At 43.0% G+C, this 20632-nt stretch overlaps 1 protein-coding gene and 1 pseudogene across 1 annotated transcript in view; both read left to right on the top strand.

Annotated features, from left to right (window-relative positions):
• Positions 1 to 20632, top strand: part of LOC126284249 (translation initiation factor IF-2-like) — a 138807-nt gene that overhangs the window by 59290 nt on the left and 58885 nt on the right. The window lies entirely within an intron of this gene.
• LOC126285628 (5S ribosomal RNA) lies at positions 1746 to 1863 on the top strand (annotated as a pseudogene).

Here is a 20632-nt window from a genome sequence, read left to right as displayed (position 1 = left end):
ATGTATCAAATTATGAACTTTATTTTTCTTAAAACGTTCACAACATATATAGACACGTTCAACACATCTTCTCACCTCTCACATCATGGCTGGCATATGAGCAGTTCTTCTATGCTGATAGGCAAGAACCGACCCCGAGTACCTCTGTGATGGCCGAATATCAATCATTGTGCAACTATGTCGAGCCTATCACTGTTCATAAATCTTATGATGATGTAATCGACACAGTGAGACGACTCTGTTCCAGTCTAGCTGCTATATGTGCAACATAACAGTTAACAAATAATACTGTTTCCATTGACGCGGTATAGAAGTATTTTGTAACTTGTAGCAATAGAGAGTGTCTGCTATGTAAGTAGTTTTATCAATCGCTGCCTCCGTGACTCCCCTGCTTTCGTAGAAACGCAGATGCAACATTTTTTATATGATGACTATTATGTGAGAGTAACATATTTTGGTGGGAGAGTAGCTTAGGTTCTTACCCAGCTCCCTCACGCAAAATGCGAAATTTCATCTAAATAGGACTTCACTCATGCCACAGCTATAGATAGGTCTCCAAAATAGCGAAAATAAGAGCACTAACAAATTTCGTTCATGTATTTATAAGAGGGCGTGCTGAATTTTTATTATTCTGTTCTGGATATCGGTTGAGGTATTCCATGTCATAGCAACTGCCTTGCGGCAGTGCATACAACGGCTCCCGTCAGATTGCCGAAGTTACGCACTGTCGGGCGCGGCCGACACTTGTGTGGGAGACCATCTCGCCCACCATGTACTGTTGCAATTTTTCTGGGTGCACTCACCATCGAGATGCCAAATGAGGATCTACCCGAACGAATAGTAGCGGCTTCGGTCAAGGAAAACCACCCGAACGACCGGGAGAGCGGTCCTCATGTGAGGATGACATGGCGGTCGGTTGGTCCCGATGGGCCACTTGTGGCCTAAAGAGGAAGTGCTATTTTATTACATGTCATAGATTTACCGACTTTGCCGCTACGCTGGCGCCAGTTGCAACCCTCTAACGCTAGAGGGCTCCGAGGTGTAGCATTTAACATGGCGGCGAGTAACGTAAACTTTGTCGGTACGCGAGAAACAGAAAGCGTGAACTCAAAGAATCCCTCCACACATCATCCCGACTTGGAGTCATAAGATTTTCATCTGTTTCCAGAACTTAAAGAACACCTTCGAGGACTTCACTTTGTTAGTGATGATCTGGTGGAAGGAGACGTCAGGTAGTGCCCTGTCAACAAAGACAAGTATTCTATAGTGATGGTATCAACAGACTGGTATCTCGCTGAAAGAAATCTGTGGGTTGCCAGCGTGACTATGTTGAGAAATAAATACGTAGACGTGACGAAATAAAGATGTAGAATCTTGATAAAATGTGTTTTATTTAAAAAGCTTTACGATTTATCACATAAAAAATTCGGAGCCATTACTTTTCAGCACGCCCTCATAGAGCTACTACAGGAACCTTACTTTTCATTTTCAGTCGTAATGGCTTATTGGCTGGGGGCCCTCGACAGATACGTTTAGCAGATAACGATTAACTACTGTGTCAGTGCGTTTTACTGTTGGTTCTACACTGTGTGTAGTTGCTATCGTAGCTACTGTTTCTTTTTTACTTAACGCCACACTTAGAACGTTGAACTGCAGATTGTTGCAAGTAATTTTATGATATCTTGAGTTAATCGTATAATGAGAAACGTTAGTTGAAAAAATTATCAGCAGCTCTTGACGGTTCTGGCAACGGCCTTGCCGCATTGGATACACCGGTTCCCGTCAGATCACCGAAGTTAACCGCTGTCGGGCGTGGCCTGCACTTGGATGGGTGACCATCCGGGCCGCGATGCGCTGTTGCCATTTTTCGGGGTTCACTCCGCCTCGTGATGCCAATTGAGGATCTACCGAATAGTAGCGGCTCCGGTCAAAGAAAACCATCATAACGACCGGGAGAGCGGTGTGCTGACCACACACCTCTTCTACCCGCATCCTCATCTGAGGATGACACGGCGGTCCGATGATCCCGGTGGGCCACATGTGGCCAGATGACGGAGTGCTTGACGGTTCCGAAATACGATATTTTCACTATACAGATGCCTGGAATGAAATCCAGGACGTAGGAGGCGCAGTCTGATGGTCTGTAACTCCACGCAACAACTTTCTGACAACGAAGGCGATTTAAGACGTAGTCTGTAGGCAGAGTTCCTGCTACTCAATGACTGTCTATGGCGCTGTAGGTAAAACTGGAAAAAATTATTGTACTTTACAACCTCATTTTACCGGTACGAAAAGAAAATGCTCACTGTCAACCAAAACTTTAGAGCTATAGGTTTCTAAGCAAAATGAGTGTTCTAAGTAAGTGCACAGAAATTTCATCAGCCGACATTCAATACTACATTAGAGTTAATAGAGAAATCGCTGTTGCTAATTCTGCAGATTGGTCGCTACCAGTGCCCAAGTGCGATTGGGACTAAAAAAAAAAAAACTGTATGATACACATCATATTATGAGTCATTTACTATTATTCATTCCACTGTAGTGTGTCCCTGAAACAATTTGACATGAGAACAGGGCTTTTTACTTGTCCTAAACAACAATCACAGTATCCCAAAATAGGTAGTTTTGTACACTGCACCGCCCATTGTTCTAAGCATTGTACAGAGTTTTATAGAACACATCAAGTAAGGATATAAAGTTGTCATTTTATGCTACTACCAACAGTTCTAACGAAGGAGGACGCAGATTTTCGGCTTATGGTTCTCTCTACTGAAACTCTACTTGCAATAAGGTAAGTGAATTAAGGCACATGATGAATATAAACAAGAGTTTCTTACCCATGTTTCTTTTCAGGAAAACGACCTAGAATTGCTCATACTATTCTATACGGTTTAGACAGAAATAAACAAAATATAGCCACGTGAACGGAACTAAGGTTCCAATGCTGAATCAGTCTTCCACTGTGTAGCGGAATGCGCACCGTATATAAATTTAGAGCTGATTTAAACTACGTGCCTGCCCAAGACTCGAAAGTAGAACGTCGCGTTACGTGTACTGTTCGTTTACTGACCGACCCGACTAGGCACGGCTCACGAAGCGCCCACACAGCTTCGATTCTCTCAATATCCCTCTGTTATTTCCAAACACCAAAAAAGCGCTTGAAATCCTTACGATAACTTTAACTTTCTTCATATTATTTTTGTATTTAAAATAAATCTTCTCTTTTCGGGTCAAGTTAAAAATAGGAAAAACAGAAAAACCTTAAACAACAATGGTACTAATACTTTCTACTGTTCCGTTCCCTTAGACTGAGATGAGAACCCCCTCCCGATACCGTTCAGTGGGAAGTGGATATATAATATGTTGATTCGGCGATTCTTTAATCGAATTTGTGTTGCCAAGCCCACACAGATTGATGATTCAGTGCACATAATAAGTGGGCGTAACTTCTTCTTCCGACATGGCGTCCTAGTCACACGGCGCGCTGTTCATATGATTGTGTTTCGTTTCGTTTATGTGTCTAGTTAGTTTTGAAACTTTTTTTATATTCTCGGCTGAGACTCTTTGCGATCCCGATATTGATTACGTGAGTAAGTTTAAAATCCTACATCGTCAGACTAAAATTCTTAAAACAATAGTACGAAGGTCACTCCAAAAGAACCGCACACTTTTTTTAATAAATTCATTTTTTATTCTACATGTTTGAAAGTTTTACAGTGTGTAGATACATCCTTTAGGAACAATATTTTCATTTCTCCACATAATTTCCATCCCTCTTAACTGCCTTACTCCATCTTGGAACCGGCGCCTGTATACCCGCACGGTAAAATTCTGGACCAACCTGTTGGAGCCACTGGTCGGCAGCGTGCACAAGGGAGTCATCATCTTCAAACATTGTTCCACGAAGAGAGTCTTTCAGTTTCCCAAAGAGATGTTAGTCACATGGAGGCAGGTCAGGACTGTAAGGCAGGTGTTTCAGTGTTGTCCATCCGACTTTTGTGATCGCTTCCATGGTTTTTTGACTGACATGTGGCCGTGCATTGTCGTGCAACATCAAAACATCCTGCTTTTGCCGATGTGGACGAACACGATTCAGTCGATCTTGAAGTTCTTCACTGTCGTCACATATGCATCAGAATTTATGGTGGTTCCACTTGGCATGATGTCCACAAGCAGGAGTCCTTCGGAATCGAAAAGCACTGTAGCCATAACTTTTCCAGCAGAAGGTGAGGTTTTAAATTTTTTTTCTGAGGTGAATTTGCATGATGCCACTCCATTCATTGCCTCTTCGTCTCTGGTGAAAAATGATGGAGCCATATTTCATCACCTGTCAGAATTCTTCCAAGAAATTCATCTCCACCATTCTCGTACTGTTCCAAAAATTCGGTGTATACCATTTTTCATGTTTCTTTGTGAGCCACTGTCAACACCCTGGTAACCCACCTGGCACAAACCTTTGTTAACGCCAACACTTTCAGTATTCTGCAAACACTTTCTTCCCCTATTCCAACGTAGCGTGCCAATTCGTTCATTGTGATGCGTCTGTCAGCAGTCACCAATTCGTTAACCCTCTACACATCGTCTGGAGTGTGTGCAGTACGAGGACTGCCGCTGCGAGGACAATCCTCAATATTGCCGTGCCCGCTTTCATGATGTAACCTGCTTGCCCACCGACTAACTGTACTGCGATCGACAGCAGCATCTTCATACACCTTTTTCAACCTCTTGTGGATTCACAGATGGAGAATGAAAACTGTATTTTTTACAAAAATAGTGTGCATTTCTTTTGGAGTGACCCTCGTATATAAAATATCCAGATTTCTAAACATAATTATAATATTTAGGCAGTGGAAGGACCCGCCAGTTTCGCTGTAGTTATTTTTTTACACCAGTGGCGTTGATACTACCCTGTTAAGGTGGACAACAGTCAGTCTTGGAGGCAGTTATCGAAAGCTTCCGATTTTATCCAAATTTGACACGGCAATCAAACAGAGAACTTTTTATGCAAGGTAGGCCACTTTACAATATAAATGTGGAACTGATATTCATTGACGAAGCGGTAGCCAAATAGATCAACGATATGGGTACGGTCACAGATCGTTATACGTGCAGAATGAAGTTTTCATCGTTTTTATATCGTTGCTGTCGTGCTTGTGGCCACGTGGTACGAATCAGGTCCAACACACATTAATTCTCATCGTCAACGACACCTAAGAATTTTGAATTTTCCACCCTACTCATAATTTCGTTACCATATGTTACGCTTACCAGCGGTAAAGCACCCCTAAGTGTGCAGCACTCCATATGTTGTGTCTTTTTTTTTAAAATTGACGGTGAGACCATTCGGAGAAAACTAGTCAATGATACTTTCAAGAACATTGCTTACCATCTTTTTCTGTTTTTGTATGTGTGCTTGGATTAATTACAATACTGTCCGCCCCTGCTAGCTGTGTTTCATTGTCGCCATTTTCGCTACTGTTTTTGTGGAAAAAAGTGAAAAAAAAGTGGTTAGCACGACGGAATGTCATACCTCCCGGCCCGGGTTCGATTGCCGGGTGGGTCGGAGATTTTCTCCGCTCAGGGGCTGGGTGTTGTCTCGTCGTTATCATCGTTACTTCATCCCCATGGACACACCAAGTGGCCGAGGTGGCGTCAACTCGAAAGACTCGGACCAGGCGAACGGTCTGCCCGACGGGAGTCCCTAGCCACAAGGCATTTCCATTTCCATTTCAATTACAATACTAGTGTCATCTACAAAAAGGACTGATTTCTTAAAACTGCGTAGTAAACCCTTAAGTTTTTGAACTGACAGCATCGCCTCTCTAAGTTTTGACCCACTGATATTCTATGCAACGACGTTACTGTTGTGCGGAAACTTGCATTTGCGTTCTGCACACGGAAGACGTTTACAAGTGTTTGATGATAAATCTACAGCTACCGTCTTCTGTTATGCTCCTTCCGGAACAGGTGTCTAGTTAATACATGTCATGTCTGGCCGTCACTCTGCTGACTACTACACACTTGGCATCGGGTTGGCATAAATTTCCGCTAAAGCGCAGATGTGAGTCGAACCGCCTACACTTAACGCGTGATTCACGGCGCGTGGGGCGAATGCAGGAGACGACGTCTCCACGGACATGACTTCACTCTCGATCAGACTAAGAGCAACACTTCATACAGTATCAAACGGCTCAACGAAAGTTTGAATAATGTAACTTGGTTTCACAGGTCATTCGTCAGTTTTCTTGTTGATCAGTCCTCTCTTTGTAGGCTAACCGTGAGATGAAAGACGCAGATAATTTATAAAAGTTCGTCTAAGCGCGTTTTGGTAGGAAACTCAATTTTAAGATTCTATTATACTGGTCATTTCATGATCAGTGATCAGGCAGCCATGCTACCCTGCCTTCAGTATCAGTCAGTGCACCATATTTTAATAGATGTTGTATGCAAAATAACATTTATTAAATTTACGTAAGGCGGATGTTGCTTTTCGCAATATATATAAATGACCTAGTAGATAGTGTCGGAAGTTCCATGCGGCTTTTCGCGGATGATGCTGTAGTATACAGAGAAGTTGCAGCATTAGAAAATTGTAGCGAAATGCAGGAAGATCTGCTGCGGATAGGCACTTGGTGCAGGGAGTGGCAACTGACCCTTAACATAGACAAATGTAATGTACTGCGAATACATACAAAGAAGGATCCTTTATTTATGATTACATGATAGCGGAACAAACACTGGTAGCAGTTACATCTGTAAAACATCTGGGACTATGCGTGCGGAAAGATTTGAAGTGGAATGATCATATAAAATTAATTGTTGGTAAGGCGGGTACCATTGTGGGATCCGTACTAGATCGGGTTGACGGAGGAGATAGAGAAGATCCAAAGAAGAGCGGCGCGTTTCGTCACAAGGTTATTTGGTAACCGTGATAGTGTTACGGAGATGTTTAGCAAACTCAAGTGGCAGACTCTGCAAGAGAGGCGCTCTGCATCGCGGTGTAGCTTGCTCGCCAGGTTTCGAGAGGGTGCGTTTCTCGATGAGGTATCGAATATATTCCTTTCCCCTACTTATACCTCTCGAGGAGATCACGAATGTAAAATTAGAGAGATTCGAGCGCGCACGGAGGCTTCCAGACAGCCGTTCTTCCCGCGAACCGTACGCGACTGGAACAGAAAAGGGAATTTATAACGGTGGCACGTAAAGTGCCCTCCGCCACACACCGTTGGGTGGCTTCAGGAGTATAAATGTAGATGGATATGTAGATGTTGAGTTTAAGTTTCGAGGGTTTCTTTTTGTAAAGAGAGGCTTATCGTAGCCGAAACATTCATCTCCCTGTACATTCATCTCCGTACAGTCACTTAGTGGCTAAAACCAACACTGTTGAGTTCCACGTGTCCTCTTAGTTCAACAGGGAGTCTCGTTGCTATCGGCAGCTTCGTGTTTAGTGGGCTCCCATCTCACCTGGATTTAATAATCATTAGACAGATGTCTTTTCCTTGTGTCAAATTGTCGAGCCTCTACTGGTACTAAAGTGCGCTCTTGAAGTTATGCAAGGTTTATTCCGTGAGTTTCCGTGATTTCTCTGTCAGTAATTTTTTTTGTTTTTTTTTTTAGACGAATACGAGAAGTAGTTGATAATTTTCCATTATAAGCGCCTTTCTGAATGTATAAATGGATGAAAAATTCTGTTGCAAAACAAGGAACCCTCGCTCTTACTCTAGACCTAAACTCCACATCCACCTCACTTACAAAACACTAGCGGGCTTCTTCGCGTACGACCGACAGACTGCCACATATTCGATTTAATGAGTAATCAAAAAGTCTCTATAAATCTGAAAACTTAAGAAACCACGGAATAATGTAGATAGAGAGGTTAAAATTGAGATACCTGCTCGGAATGATATGGGGTTTTACTAGATCAAAAAAAAAGTTCTCAAAATGTCCGACAAATGCGCGTCGTTTGGTGATGATCGTGTGCTCAGCCGCCACTTTCGTCATGCTTGGCCTCCCAGGTCCCCAGACCTCGAAGTCGCAAGTGTATCGTGATCGACCGACATTTCGAGGGGTGCTGAAAGACAACATCCGACGCCAGTGCCTCACGATAACTCCGGACATGTTTTACAGTGCCGCTATCGACAGGGGATCTCAGGTTGATACCGTATTTCTGAATTTCCGGAAAGCTTTTGACACCGTTCCTCATAAGCGACTTCTAATCAAGCTGCGGATCTATGAAGTATCGTCTCAGTTGTGCGACTGGATTCGTGATTTCCTGTCAGGAAGGTCTCAGTTCGTAGTAATAGACGGCAAATCATCGAGTAAAATTGAAGTGATATCAGGTGTTTCCCAGGGAAGCGTCCTGGGACCTCTGCTGTTCCTGATCTATATAAATGACCTGGGTGACAATCTGAGCAGTTCTCTTAGGTTGTTCGTAGATGATGCTGTAATCTACCGTCTAGTAAGGTCAACCTAAGACCAGTATCCGTTTCAAAGCGATTTAGAAAAGATTGCTGTATGGTGTGGCAGGTGGCAGTTGACGCTAAATAACGAAACGTGTGAGGTGATCCACATGAGTTCCAAAAGAAATCCGTTGGAATTCGATTACTCGATAAATAGTACAGTTCTCAAGGCCGTCAATTCAACTAAGTAACTGGGTGTTAAAATCACGAACAACTTCGGTTGGAAAGACCACATAGATAATATTGTGGGGAAGGCGACCCAAACGTTGCGTCTCATTGGCAGGACACTTAGAAGATGCAACAAGTCCACTAAAGAGACAGCTTACACTACACTCGTTCGTCCTCTGTTAGAATACTTCTGCGCGGTGCGGGATCCTTACCAGGTAGGATTGACGGAGGACATCGAAAGGGTGCAAAAAAGGGCAGCTCGTTTTGTTCAAAAATGGTTCAAATTGCTCTGAGCACTATGGGACTTAACATCTATGGTCATCAGTCCCCTAGAACTTAGAACTACTGTAAGTAGGCTGTTTAGGTTTTCTTATTGGTAACGCCGCTTAGCGCTTGGTATGAAAAATCACTGGGTGTGCTGTGCGCAGTCTGTGTTTAGTTTGCATTGTTGTCTGCCATTGTAGTGTTGGGCAGCGGCAGCTGGATGCTAACAGCGCGTAGCGTTGCGCAGTTGGAGGTGAGCCGCCAGCAGTGGTGGACGTGGGGAGAGAGATGGCGGAGTTTTAAAATTTGTAAGAATTGGTGTCAAATTGGTGTCATGAACTGATATATATATTATGACTATAAAGGTAAATACATTGTTTGTTCCCTATTAAAATCTTTCATTTGCTAACTGTGCCTATCAGTAGTTAGTGACTTCTGTAGTTTGAATCTTTTAGTTAGCTGGCAGTAGTGGCGCTCGCTGTATTGCAGTAGTTCGAGTAACGAAGATTTCTGTGAGGTAAGTGATTTGTGAAACATATAGGTTAATGTTAGTCAGGGCCATTCTCTTGTAGGGATTATTGAAAGTCAGATTGCGTTGCGCTAAAAACTATTGTGTGTCAGTTTAAGCACAGTCATGTATAATTTTTCAAAGGGGACGTTTCACTACTTAAACCTAACTAACCTAAAGACGTCACACAACACCCAGCCATGCTCGTTTTGTATTATCATGTAATAGGGGAGAGAGTGTGGCAGATATGATACGTGAGTTGGTATGGAACTCATTAAAGCAAAGGCGTTTTTTGTCGTGGCGAGATCTATTTACGAAATTTCAATCATCAGCTTTCTCATTCGAATGCGAAAATATTTTGTTGAGCGCAACCTACATAGGTAGGAATGATCATCAAAATGAAATAAGAGAAATCAGAGCTCGAACAGAAAGGTTTTGGTGTTGGTTGTTCCCGCGCGCTGTTCGGGAGTGGAATGGTAGAGAGATAGTATGATTGTGGTTCGATGAATCCTCTGCCAAGTACTTAAACGTGAATTGCAGAGTAGTCATGTAGATGTAGATGTAGATGCTGTTGACAGCATTATTCCTCGACTACAGCTATTGTTGAGGAATTCTGGTGGAAATATTGAGCATTTCCTGTAAAGAACATCATCTTTGCTTTGTCTTACTTTGTTATGCTAATTATTGCTATTCTGATCAGATGAAGTGCCATCTGTCGGACATTTTATGAACTTTTGTTTTTTTTTTTTTTTTGTTCTAATAAAACCCCATGTCATTCCAAGCATGTGTGTCAATTTGTACCTCTCAATCTTCAATATTCCGTGATTTAATCAATTTTTAAATTTATACTGACTTTTTCATCATCCGGTAGGTTTTGCTTGCGGGACCCATTGAGGTGTGTTTCGCAATGCCAGCGGAGCGGCTCTTTGCACTCCAGATAAACCAGTTCTATAGAGGATGCGGCTACATATGCAGAAAATACACTCTAACAATAAAAAGCTAAGCACCACGACGGAGTTTTGCAAATTAGTCACAAATAGATATTCATACAGGTTTCGAGAGAAAATGTAAAACTGTAAACTATGGTGGCCGATGGAAGAACGTGTGACCCTGCAGCTCAATTTCGCCATTCAGGTGGCAAGAATAGTAAACAGGTGACATGTCGATGCCAAGGTATGAAGTCTATGCGAATTTCACTCTGTGTACTCAGTTGGACAGCAACTGACTAGCGTGTGAACGGTATACCTAGATGGCCTTTGAGCTAGGACGTGTAGTTGGGCTCAAAGACGCCGGTTGGAGTAACCGGTGAATCGCTCAACATTTGAGATTGGCAGGACTGGATGAACCGTGGACGAACACAGTGTCAGAAAGGAAGCAGTCGACATAGAGGGACGGTAGAACGAGAGGACTGAGCAATCGTCAGAGATGCATTCAGAGTCCGGGATTCATCAAATGGTTTAAATGGCTCTGAGCACTGTGAGGCTTAACATCTGAGGTCATCAGTCCCCTAGGACTTAGAACTACTTAAACCTAACTAACCTAAGGACATTGCACACATCCATGCCCGAGGCAGAATTCGAACCTGCGACCGTAGCGGTTCCAGACTGTAGCGCCTAGAACCGCTCGGCCACTCCGGCCGGCTGTGTAAATGCGGTGATAAATTTGAAAGATTTATTAGTTCTGGGTCTTACTTTATTTGCGACCGTAGAAGCAGTGCGGTTCCGGACTGAAGCGCCTAGAACCGCTCGGCCACAGCGGCCGGCCCGGACTCATCATTATCATCGATCCGACATCCCTTGCAGCGCCTCTCCTGGGCTCGTGATCATATTGTTTGGACCCCAGAAGACAGTAAAACTGTTGCGTGCTCAAATAAGTCTCGATTTAAGATGGTAAGAGTTTATGGTAGAGTTCGAGAGTGGCAACAATTATCATTAATAGGCGGTTCATTCAAATATGGCTGAGTTCACGGCCCACCTTTTGTCTACTGTATTGACCTCTGAATGCCAACAACTCCGTTGGCAATGATGTCGGGCAGATTCGGCCTGTAATCTCATTCACCTGCCCCCGTAAATGAGATTACAGGTGGAATGTGTCTTCAGTGACAACCCGGACATCGGTGGGATACCAACATGGCTGTCGCCGGGCATACGGCTCGACAACCTGTAGTGATGGTATGGGGCGCCGTTTACTTCATAGCATGGCCTCTTTCTTTCTCGTCCGCAGCGCCACTACAGTACAGCCGTACGTCGAGAATACTCTATTCCCGGTGTTGTCGCCCTTCATCGCAAGCCATTCTAAGCTAAAAATTTCAGGAAGGCAATGCCGGTACACCCGCCCACGGTCAGAATTTTTACTGTTTGTACTCGTGCGTTGTAAACCCTAGCTTGGCCAGCAACGTCTGCGGATCTCCTCGCAAACTCAGAACGATTGGATTTTTACGGGCAGGTCCCTCCGACCAGCTTTGGATTTTGAGTACCTAACGCGCCAATTGGACAAATGGTAAAAAAAAATGGCTCTGAGCACTATGCGACTTAACGTCTGAGGTCATCAGTGATCTAGAACTTAAAACTAATTAAACCTAACTAACCTAAGGACACCACACACACCCATGCCCGAGGCATGATTCGAACCTGCGACCGTAGCGGTCGCTCGGCTCCAGACTGTAGCGCCTAGAACCGCACGGCCACTCCGGCCGGCACCAATTGGACAAAATTTGCCACGACATCCCTAGGAGGACATCCAACAGCTCTATCAGTCAATACCAAGCACACAAGGTCGACGATATAAAGTTAGTTCGTAGTAAAAATATTTCTGTTACTGATAAATCAGCTTTATGTACAGTATTTAACAATCATTTTCTGAGCATTGCTGGTGAATTAAATAAAAATTTATACACGGAATCATACATCTCCCTTGGCGAATCCCTTTCCGGGATTGAGGTCTGAAATATTCCACTGTGATACAGACAAGGTGGAGATTAAGTCAATAATTAAATCACTGAAGACTAAGTACTCTCATGGATGTGATGGAGTGCCTAGTTGCACATCTTAGCCCTGTATTTAGCCATATTTGTAACTTCTTCTTTAAGAACGGTCAGTTTCCTGAACGATTAAAGTACTCAGTAGTAAAGAAGCTTTATAAAAAGTGAGAAAGGGATAATGTGGACAATGTTAGACCTATTTCTATGCCGTCAGTATTCGCTGAAGCCGCGCACTATTAGCCGAGCGGTCTAAGGTGCTACAGTCATGGACTGAGCAGCTGGCCCCGGCGGAGGTTCGAGTCCTCCCTCCAGCATGGGTGTGTGTGTGTTTGTCCTTAGGATAATTTAGGTTAAGTAGTGTGTAAGCTTAAAGAGTGATGACGTTAGCAGTTAAGTCCCATAAGATTTCACACACATTTGAACATTTTTTCGCTGAAGTTGTTGAAAAGTCTGTGTATGTAAGGATTATTGATCATTTTATATCAAACGATTTGCTGCCAAATGTACAGTTCGGTTTTAGAAGTCGTTTAACAACTGAAACCGTAGGATGGGTTAAACAAAAGGTTTCGAACGCTAGGCATATTTTTTATTTAACTAAGACGTTTGATTGTGGACCGCAAAACATTATCCAGACATTGGACCATTACGGAATATAAGGAGTAGCTCACAATTAGTTCACCTCTTACTTTAGCAACAGCCAGCAAAAGATCATTATTGACGGTGTTCAGAATGGCTATGATGTGGGGTCTGAGTGGGGTACAGTCAAGTGAGGGGTGCCCCAGGGATCAGTGTTGGGGCCACTGCTATTCCTTATTTATATAAATGATATGCCCTCCAGTATTATAGGTACCTCTAAAAAGTTTCTGTTTGCTGCTGACACTAGCTTGGTAGTAAAGGATATTGTGTGCAACACTGGCTCGGTTTCAAGTGGAGCAGTTCATGACATAAGTTCATGGCTTGTAAAAAGTAAACTACCGCTAAAGCACAGTAAGACCTAGTTTTTGCAGTTTCTAACACACAATTAAACTAAACCTTAAGTTTTAATTTCCCAGAATGGGCACATGATAAATGAAACTGAACAGTTCAAATTTCTACGTATTCTGATAGATAGTAAACTGTCATGGAAAAACCACGTTCAAGATCTTGTTCAATGACTTAATGCTGCCATTTTTACTATTCGAATGGTATCTGAAGTGAGTGATCGTTCGACACGAAAATTAGTCTACTTTGCTTATTTTGATTCGCTTATGTCGTGTGGTGTTATAGTTTGGGGTAATTCTTCCCAATCTAAAAGGATATTTTTGTCTCAGAAACAGGCGGTTCGGGCAATAAGCGGTGTAAGATCACGAACATTTTGTCGACCCTGTCCACGTGTCTGGGTATTTTGACACTGGCCTCTCAATATATACATATTCCTTACTATCATTTCTTATTAATAATGTTAGTTCATTCCCAAGAGTAAGCAGCTTTCATTCAGTTAATACTCGACAGAAATCAAACCAGCATTTGGATCAGACTTTCTTAACTCTTGTGTAGAAAGGCGTGCGATATACTGCAATCCGGGAGCTGTGACATAGCGGTTCTAGGCGCTTCAGTCTGGAACCGCGCAACCGCTACGGTCGCCGGTTTGAATCCTGCCTCGGTCATAGATGTGTGTGATGTCCTTAGGTTAGTTAGGTTTAAGTAGTACTAAGTTCTATGGGAATGATGACCTCAGATGTTAAGTTCAACGGGGCTTAGAGCCATTTGAACCATTTGAACCATATACTGCGAGCTACCACAAGAAGACAAAAATCTTTACAGTAATCCCCGCGCTTTCAAATCGAAACTGAAGAGTTTCCTCATGGTTCACTCTGTCTATTCTGTCGAGGAGTTCCTTGAAAAATTAAGCTGTTTCTTGTTGATAGCGTTTACTTAAATTTAGGGCTTGACATTTTTCGGTTTCATAAACATTTTATTTTTGTCTGTTATTGCTTTTATGTTGTAATTTCATGTACTGACAAACTCCATGACCTTGGAGATTTGCTCCTCAATTTGGTCCTACGGAACTCGACGTATAAATAAACAAAAAAACTAAATATTTTTTCAGTGACAAACATTGTGAGCAGTTCATAATTGGAGCTTACAAGCGCATTTGCGGAGATACAGAGGACTGAACTTTTTAGTGCGTGAAACCTTTCTTGCAGAAAAAGAAACCCTCACTCATACTCGCTTACTCGAGACGTTAACTCCACGTCCACCTCACTTACAAACCGCTCTAAGGCTGCTTAGTGCACTACGCCAAGGGCTGTCAGCCTGGTACAGCTCTGATGTAGGTTTCGCTATGTTAGCGGAGTACCTCTTTACTATCCAGATAAACCAGATCTGTAGTGGATGTGACTACAGGCAAAGAAAATAATTATACAGGATGAACCCACAACTCTACGGCAGAATTCTGGAGAATGTATCAGGATACCTTCCCCTGTATTTTGTTACAAGCGAAACGCGGTCTGTTGTAGCAGGCTACAGAGTATTAACGTGATTTTGATTTTCTGATTTATTATCCCCACTTTCCTTCATTTTCTGTGGGAATAACTTAACAACAATAAAAGAGTACGACTTTGTTTTTTTAGGTCCTGAGGTGTTGGTTATGCCTGAAAAACTCCAGAGGAGACGAGTAAAAATAAAAAGTTAATGAATTATGATACGGATTACTTTAAAAATACCAGTCAATTACCTCCCGAAAGAATTCAGCGATTATCTCAAAATGTCAACGTCCTTCATGCATATCTCGTAATGGCAGCGGCGCTAAAATGAGAGAAATTGGATCTGCTATAGTAATTTGCTTTCAGGCGTTTTTCCCGTGAGCTATTCTCAGTGTAGGAATGGACGGTTCGAGAGAGATATGGAGATATGAGGCTTATACTGTCTGCCCTTGATCACACACCGGACTGTCACTTTCAACACAAATTTGGATTTGAAACTGTTGCCCATTATTGATTTTTCGAAATCAAACAGACCAACTCAGACATAAATGAAGAAACGTTCCACTCGAACCTTCAGACAGTACCACGAGACATCATCTACATCTACATCTACATCTACATCTACATCTACATCTACATGACTACTCTGCAATTCACATTTAAGTGCTTGGCAGAGGGTTCATCGAACCACAATCATACTATCTCTCTACTATTCCACTCCCGAACAGCGAGCGGGAAAAACGAACACCTAAACCTTTCTGTTCGAGCTCTGATTTCTCTTATTTTATTTTGATGATCAATAATCTTTTAAATTTTTGGTGGACTTGGCTACTCAGAAAACGATAGAGGAAACGGTAGTACAGGGATGTATGAACTTCAAGTAACAGGTTTCCATTCATCATTGGCTGCGAAATGTACACTAGAAGATAATCCAATGATAACATGAACCTCCATGATGGAAAATGAGGCATGCTCAGATAGCGTAACTCGTGTCCAATTGCCACCGTAAACTGTTGATCCGGGTTGAGATCCTGATATGACACACGTTTTAATCTGTTGCATACAATCACAAAAAATGAGCCTCGTTATGCTATTCAAAACAGAAAGGATACAAATGAAGTGTGCAGTGGTTAGAAAATAGAAATGTGACTATAAGCTGAAGATTTTTTACTTTGTCTTCGTTGTCATGCCTCGCAGTTATGTAAGTAACATAGGTATGTAACGTCTTTTGCGACTGGTCTAAATAAGACTTTTACTACCGTGACGTAAGTAAGGCTTTGATTACAGCCGCAAAAGAAGGCATATACCCTATATTACTTGTGAAGTTTTCAGTTCGTATTATACAAGCCGTGTTCCGAAAGTGCCATCAAGACTCACCATCATTGTGGATTTTCATAATGGTCCCCAGACGTCGAGCGGATGTGTCTGTGCACTTAAAACGAAACCCATCCCACTTTTCAGTCGGGCTACATTGTGTCTAAATGTGTGTGTATTACAGCTGAGTTTTGTGAGTGTAATACGACAAGCTTGTAAAAAGCAGAGGAAGAAAAGAGACAATCATGGTAAATGAAAATGTTTACATGAAAATCTTGGGTATCAGCTCCAACTTACTTAAAAATCAACGACCGAAACTGCACTGTATTAGATATAAAAAGTATTTCAGTTATGTTCAGCGGATTATGTAAATTGGTTATACTGATCTATTTGCTTCTACTCTGTTAGGACACAATAGATTAAGAAAGCATGCTTTTCTGTATTCACTCCCTGCTGAACTTTTTTCTGTTGCTACATGAAATGTCGTTTAAGTGCCACGTGCTGAAACACTGTGGGATGTTCAGAATTTAACCAAATACATTGACGCACAACTTGCTGATGACAGATTCCTAAACACCACCTTTCTTCATTCGCTCACAAAGACCTACTAATCAGTCATCCTCCAACAGAAGTCGAATCATCTGTTAGCGAGGGTTGCCACACAAGAGCCCGTTACCTGCTTGGGTTACAGGCTACTTTGAAGCCTCTGGTTCAACTTTGGGAAGTAGATACTTAAACTGTGTAAACCTATATTGCGCACTTCAATTAGATACACGCAAGATACCATCGCAAACATAAAGTTTATCAGCGCCGTGGTCAAATATTCCACAATACGGTATATATATTATAGCAGAATCCTCTACTCGGAGCATCACGAAAATGTTCAATATCAATTTAGTGTTAATTGACTGAGAGCACTTCACATGAGACGCGAGTCACCGAGTCAGGCAGATGTCAGTTGGAGCCTGTGGCCTCACCCCTCATAAGGAACAAAGCTCATCTTGTCTCTCACAGCACGCTAGATAGTTTAAAACAGTACGGAATGAGAAAGAGGAGCTACAACTGTTGAGATTCCGCCCACCTGCCTATTGATGGAGCAGGAAGTGCGTCACCAGGTGGCGATCTTCCAGACACCTGCCGTTATGAGGCAGCGCCGCATCCACCTCCAGCCGCCTACAGCAGAGATGACCTCTGCCACTGGTAGAGATCTCGGCTGTGGAGGATGTCTGGGGCGACGATGGAGCTAGCGGGTGCTGTGAAGCGCGGGTTAAGTCCAGATGGCAGCCGCATCTTTCGGTGGTTGAACATCCCCCTGCAACAAGTGTCATAACTCCATTTTAGCACGACAAAATTTTTCGTAGACATCAGTCTTTCACTGGTTTGCTGTGCCCATCTTTTCCATTTCGACTACACTTATTATTTCTACGTAGCTACCACACCACTATAGAATTTGTCCCCGTTAGACGTTTTCCTACAAATGCTCCTTCCTGTGACAAGATAAGTGCACTATCTGATAAAAAAGAGGAACACCCGCTAAGAGACGCCTAGGAAACGAAACTTCATGGTCGAGAGCGCATGTGAGGTTATTTCAGTGATTAAACATGTCCGTATGAGGCACTTATCAGAGTGATAAAAACCCCTCTGGCCTGGAAGCATGCGGTAGTTCAGTTGGGAAATGCGTGATAAATACGTTCCGTCTTCTCCTGAGGCATGGTGGCCCACTGCAGTTGTAACAAGTCCTTGATATCTTGGAAATTGGCACTTCGACTGAATTGACGTCCAAGCTGGTTCCATACACGTTCTAATGGGGACAGATCTAAAACTGCTTGTCTATATCTACATCTACATGGTTACTCTGCAATTCACACTGAAGAGCCTCGCAGAGGGTTCATCGAACCATTTTCATACTACTTCTCTACCATTCCACTCTCGAATGGCCTGTGGGAAAAAGGAACACCTAAATCTGTTTTCGTTCGAGCTCTGATTTCTCTTATTTTATTATGATGATCATTTCTCCATGCGTGGGTGGATGTCAACAAAATATTTTCGCATTTAGAAGAGAAAGTTGGCCATAGAAATTTGGTAAACAGATCTCGCGGCGAAGAAAACCGCCTTTGTTTCAGTGACTGACACCCCAATTAGCGTATCATATTAGTGACAGTCTCACCCCTATCACACGATAACACGAAACGACCTGCCCTTCTTTGCACTTTTTTGATGTCCTCCGTCAATCCTATCTGGTAAGAATCACATACCGCGCGGCAATATTCCAGCAGAGAACGGAGAAGTGTAATGTAGGCTGTCTCTTTAGTGGGGTTTGTCGCATCTTCTAAATGTTCTGCCAACATCTGGGGATCTTGCTGCTCACGGGAATATCTCCACATCACGGAGACAGTTCATAGATACACATGCGTGTGTGGACGAGCGCTCTGCTACTGAAAAACAGCATCACGAAATGTCGCTTGAGAGGTGACACATGAGGACGCAGATGTCCGTGAAGTACCACCAGCGTTCCTCAGTCAATACCAGCTCTGACCTGAAGTCATACCCTATGGCTCGCAACACCATACTTGCCGATGGTGGTCATCTGGGGTCGCGCAGAACCGCGATTCATCACTGAGCACGACGCGATGCCATTCATCAGCACTTCCCGGTCACGGTATCATGCCAGACGTAACCGTTTGTGTTAGCGGCAGCCTAAGCATGTTACGGTGACTCTGTTGTGGTCAGATGTGGTCGAGTGAAACCCTGACTACGATTATGCCTGCTATCACGTTCGTATACAGGGTGGTCCATTGATAGTGACTGGGCCAAATATCTCACAAAATAAGCATCAAAGAAAAAACTACAAAGAACGAAACTCGTCTGGCATGAAGGGGAAACCAGATGGCGCTATGGTTGGCCCGCTAGATGGCGCTGCCATAAGTCAAACGGATATCAACTGCGTTTTTTTTTTGTTTTTTTTTTCAAATATCAAACCCCATTTTTATTACATATTCGTATAGTACGTAAATAAATATGAATGTTTTAGTTGGACCACTTTTTTTCGCTTGTGAAAGATGCGCTGTAATAGTCGCAAACGTATAAGTACGGGGTATCACGGAACATTCCGCCAGTGCGGACGGTGTTTGCTTCGTGGTACATTACCCGTGTTAAAATGGATGGTTAACAATTCCGGAAAAGGTAGATGGGTGTTAATGTATGGCTATTGTGATCAAAACGCCCAATGGGCGTGTGCTATGTATGCTGCTTGGTATCATGAACGACATCATCCAAGAAGTGTTCGGACAGTTCGTCGGATAGTTACGTTATGTAAGGAAACAGGAAGTGTTCAGCCGCATGTGAAGCGTCAATCACGACCTGCAACAAATGGTGATGCCCAAGTAGGTGTTTTGGCTGCTGTCGCGGCTAATGCGCATGTCAGTAGCAGACACATTGCGCGAGAATTGGGAATCTCAAAAACGTCGGTGTTGAGAATGCTACATCAACATCGATTGCACGCGTACCATATTTCTATGCACCATGAATCGCATGGCGACGACTTTGAACGTCGTGTACAGTTCTGCCACTGGGCAGAAGAGAAATTACGGGACGATGACAGGTTTTTTGTACGCGTTCTATTTAGCGACGAAGCGTCATTCACCAACAGCGGTAACTTAAACCGGCATAATAGGCACTTTTGGGCTAAGGAAAATCCACGATGGCTGCGACAAGTGGAACATCTGTGACCTTGCCGGGTCAATGTATGGTGCGACATTATAGAAGGAAGGATAGTTGGCCCCCATTTTATCGATGTCAATCTAAATGGTGTAATGTATGCTGATCTCCTACGTAATGCTCTACCAATGTTACTACAAGATGTTTCACTGCATAACAGAATGGCGATGTGCTTCCAACATGATCGATGTCCGGCACATAGCTCGCGTGCGGTTGAAGCGGTATTGAATAGCATATTTCATGACAGGTGGTTTGGTCGTCGAAGCACCATATCATGGCCTGCTCGTCCCCGAATTGCTTTCTGAGGGGAAAGTTGAAGGATATTTGCCATCGCGATCCACCGACACGCCTGACAACATGCGTCAGCGCATTGTCAATGCATGTGCGAACATTACCGAAGGCGAACTACTCGCTGTTGAGAGCAATGTCGTTACACCTATTGCCAAATGCATTGACGTTGACCGACATCATTTTGAGCATTTATTTCATTAATGTGGTATTTGCAGGTAATCACGCTGTTAGAGCATGCGTTCTCAGAAATGATAAGTTCACAAATGTACATGTATCACATTGGAACAACAGAAATTTAAAAAACCTACCTGTTGCCAACTGTTCGTCTAAAATTGTGAGCCATATGTTTGTGACTATTACAGCGCCATCTATCACAAAGCGAAAAAAGTGTCCAACTAAAACTTTCATATTTCTTTTCGTACTGCATGAATATGTAAATAACAAATGGGGGCTCGTATTTTAAAAA

This window comes from Schistocerca gregaria, chromosome 8, assembly GCF_023897955.1.
Source record: "Schistocerca gregaria isolate iqSchGreg1 chromosome 8, iqSchGreg1.2, whole genome shotgun sequence".
NCBI classification, from domain to species: domain Eukaryota; kingdom Metazoa; phylum Arthropoda; class Insecta; order Orthoptera; family Acrididae; genus Schistocerca; species Schistocerca gregaria.
This window is presented reverse-complemented; position numbering and strand designations above follow the sequence as displayed.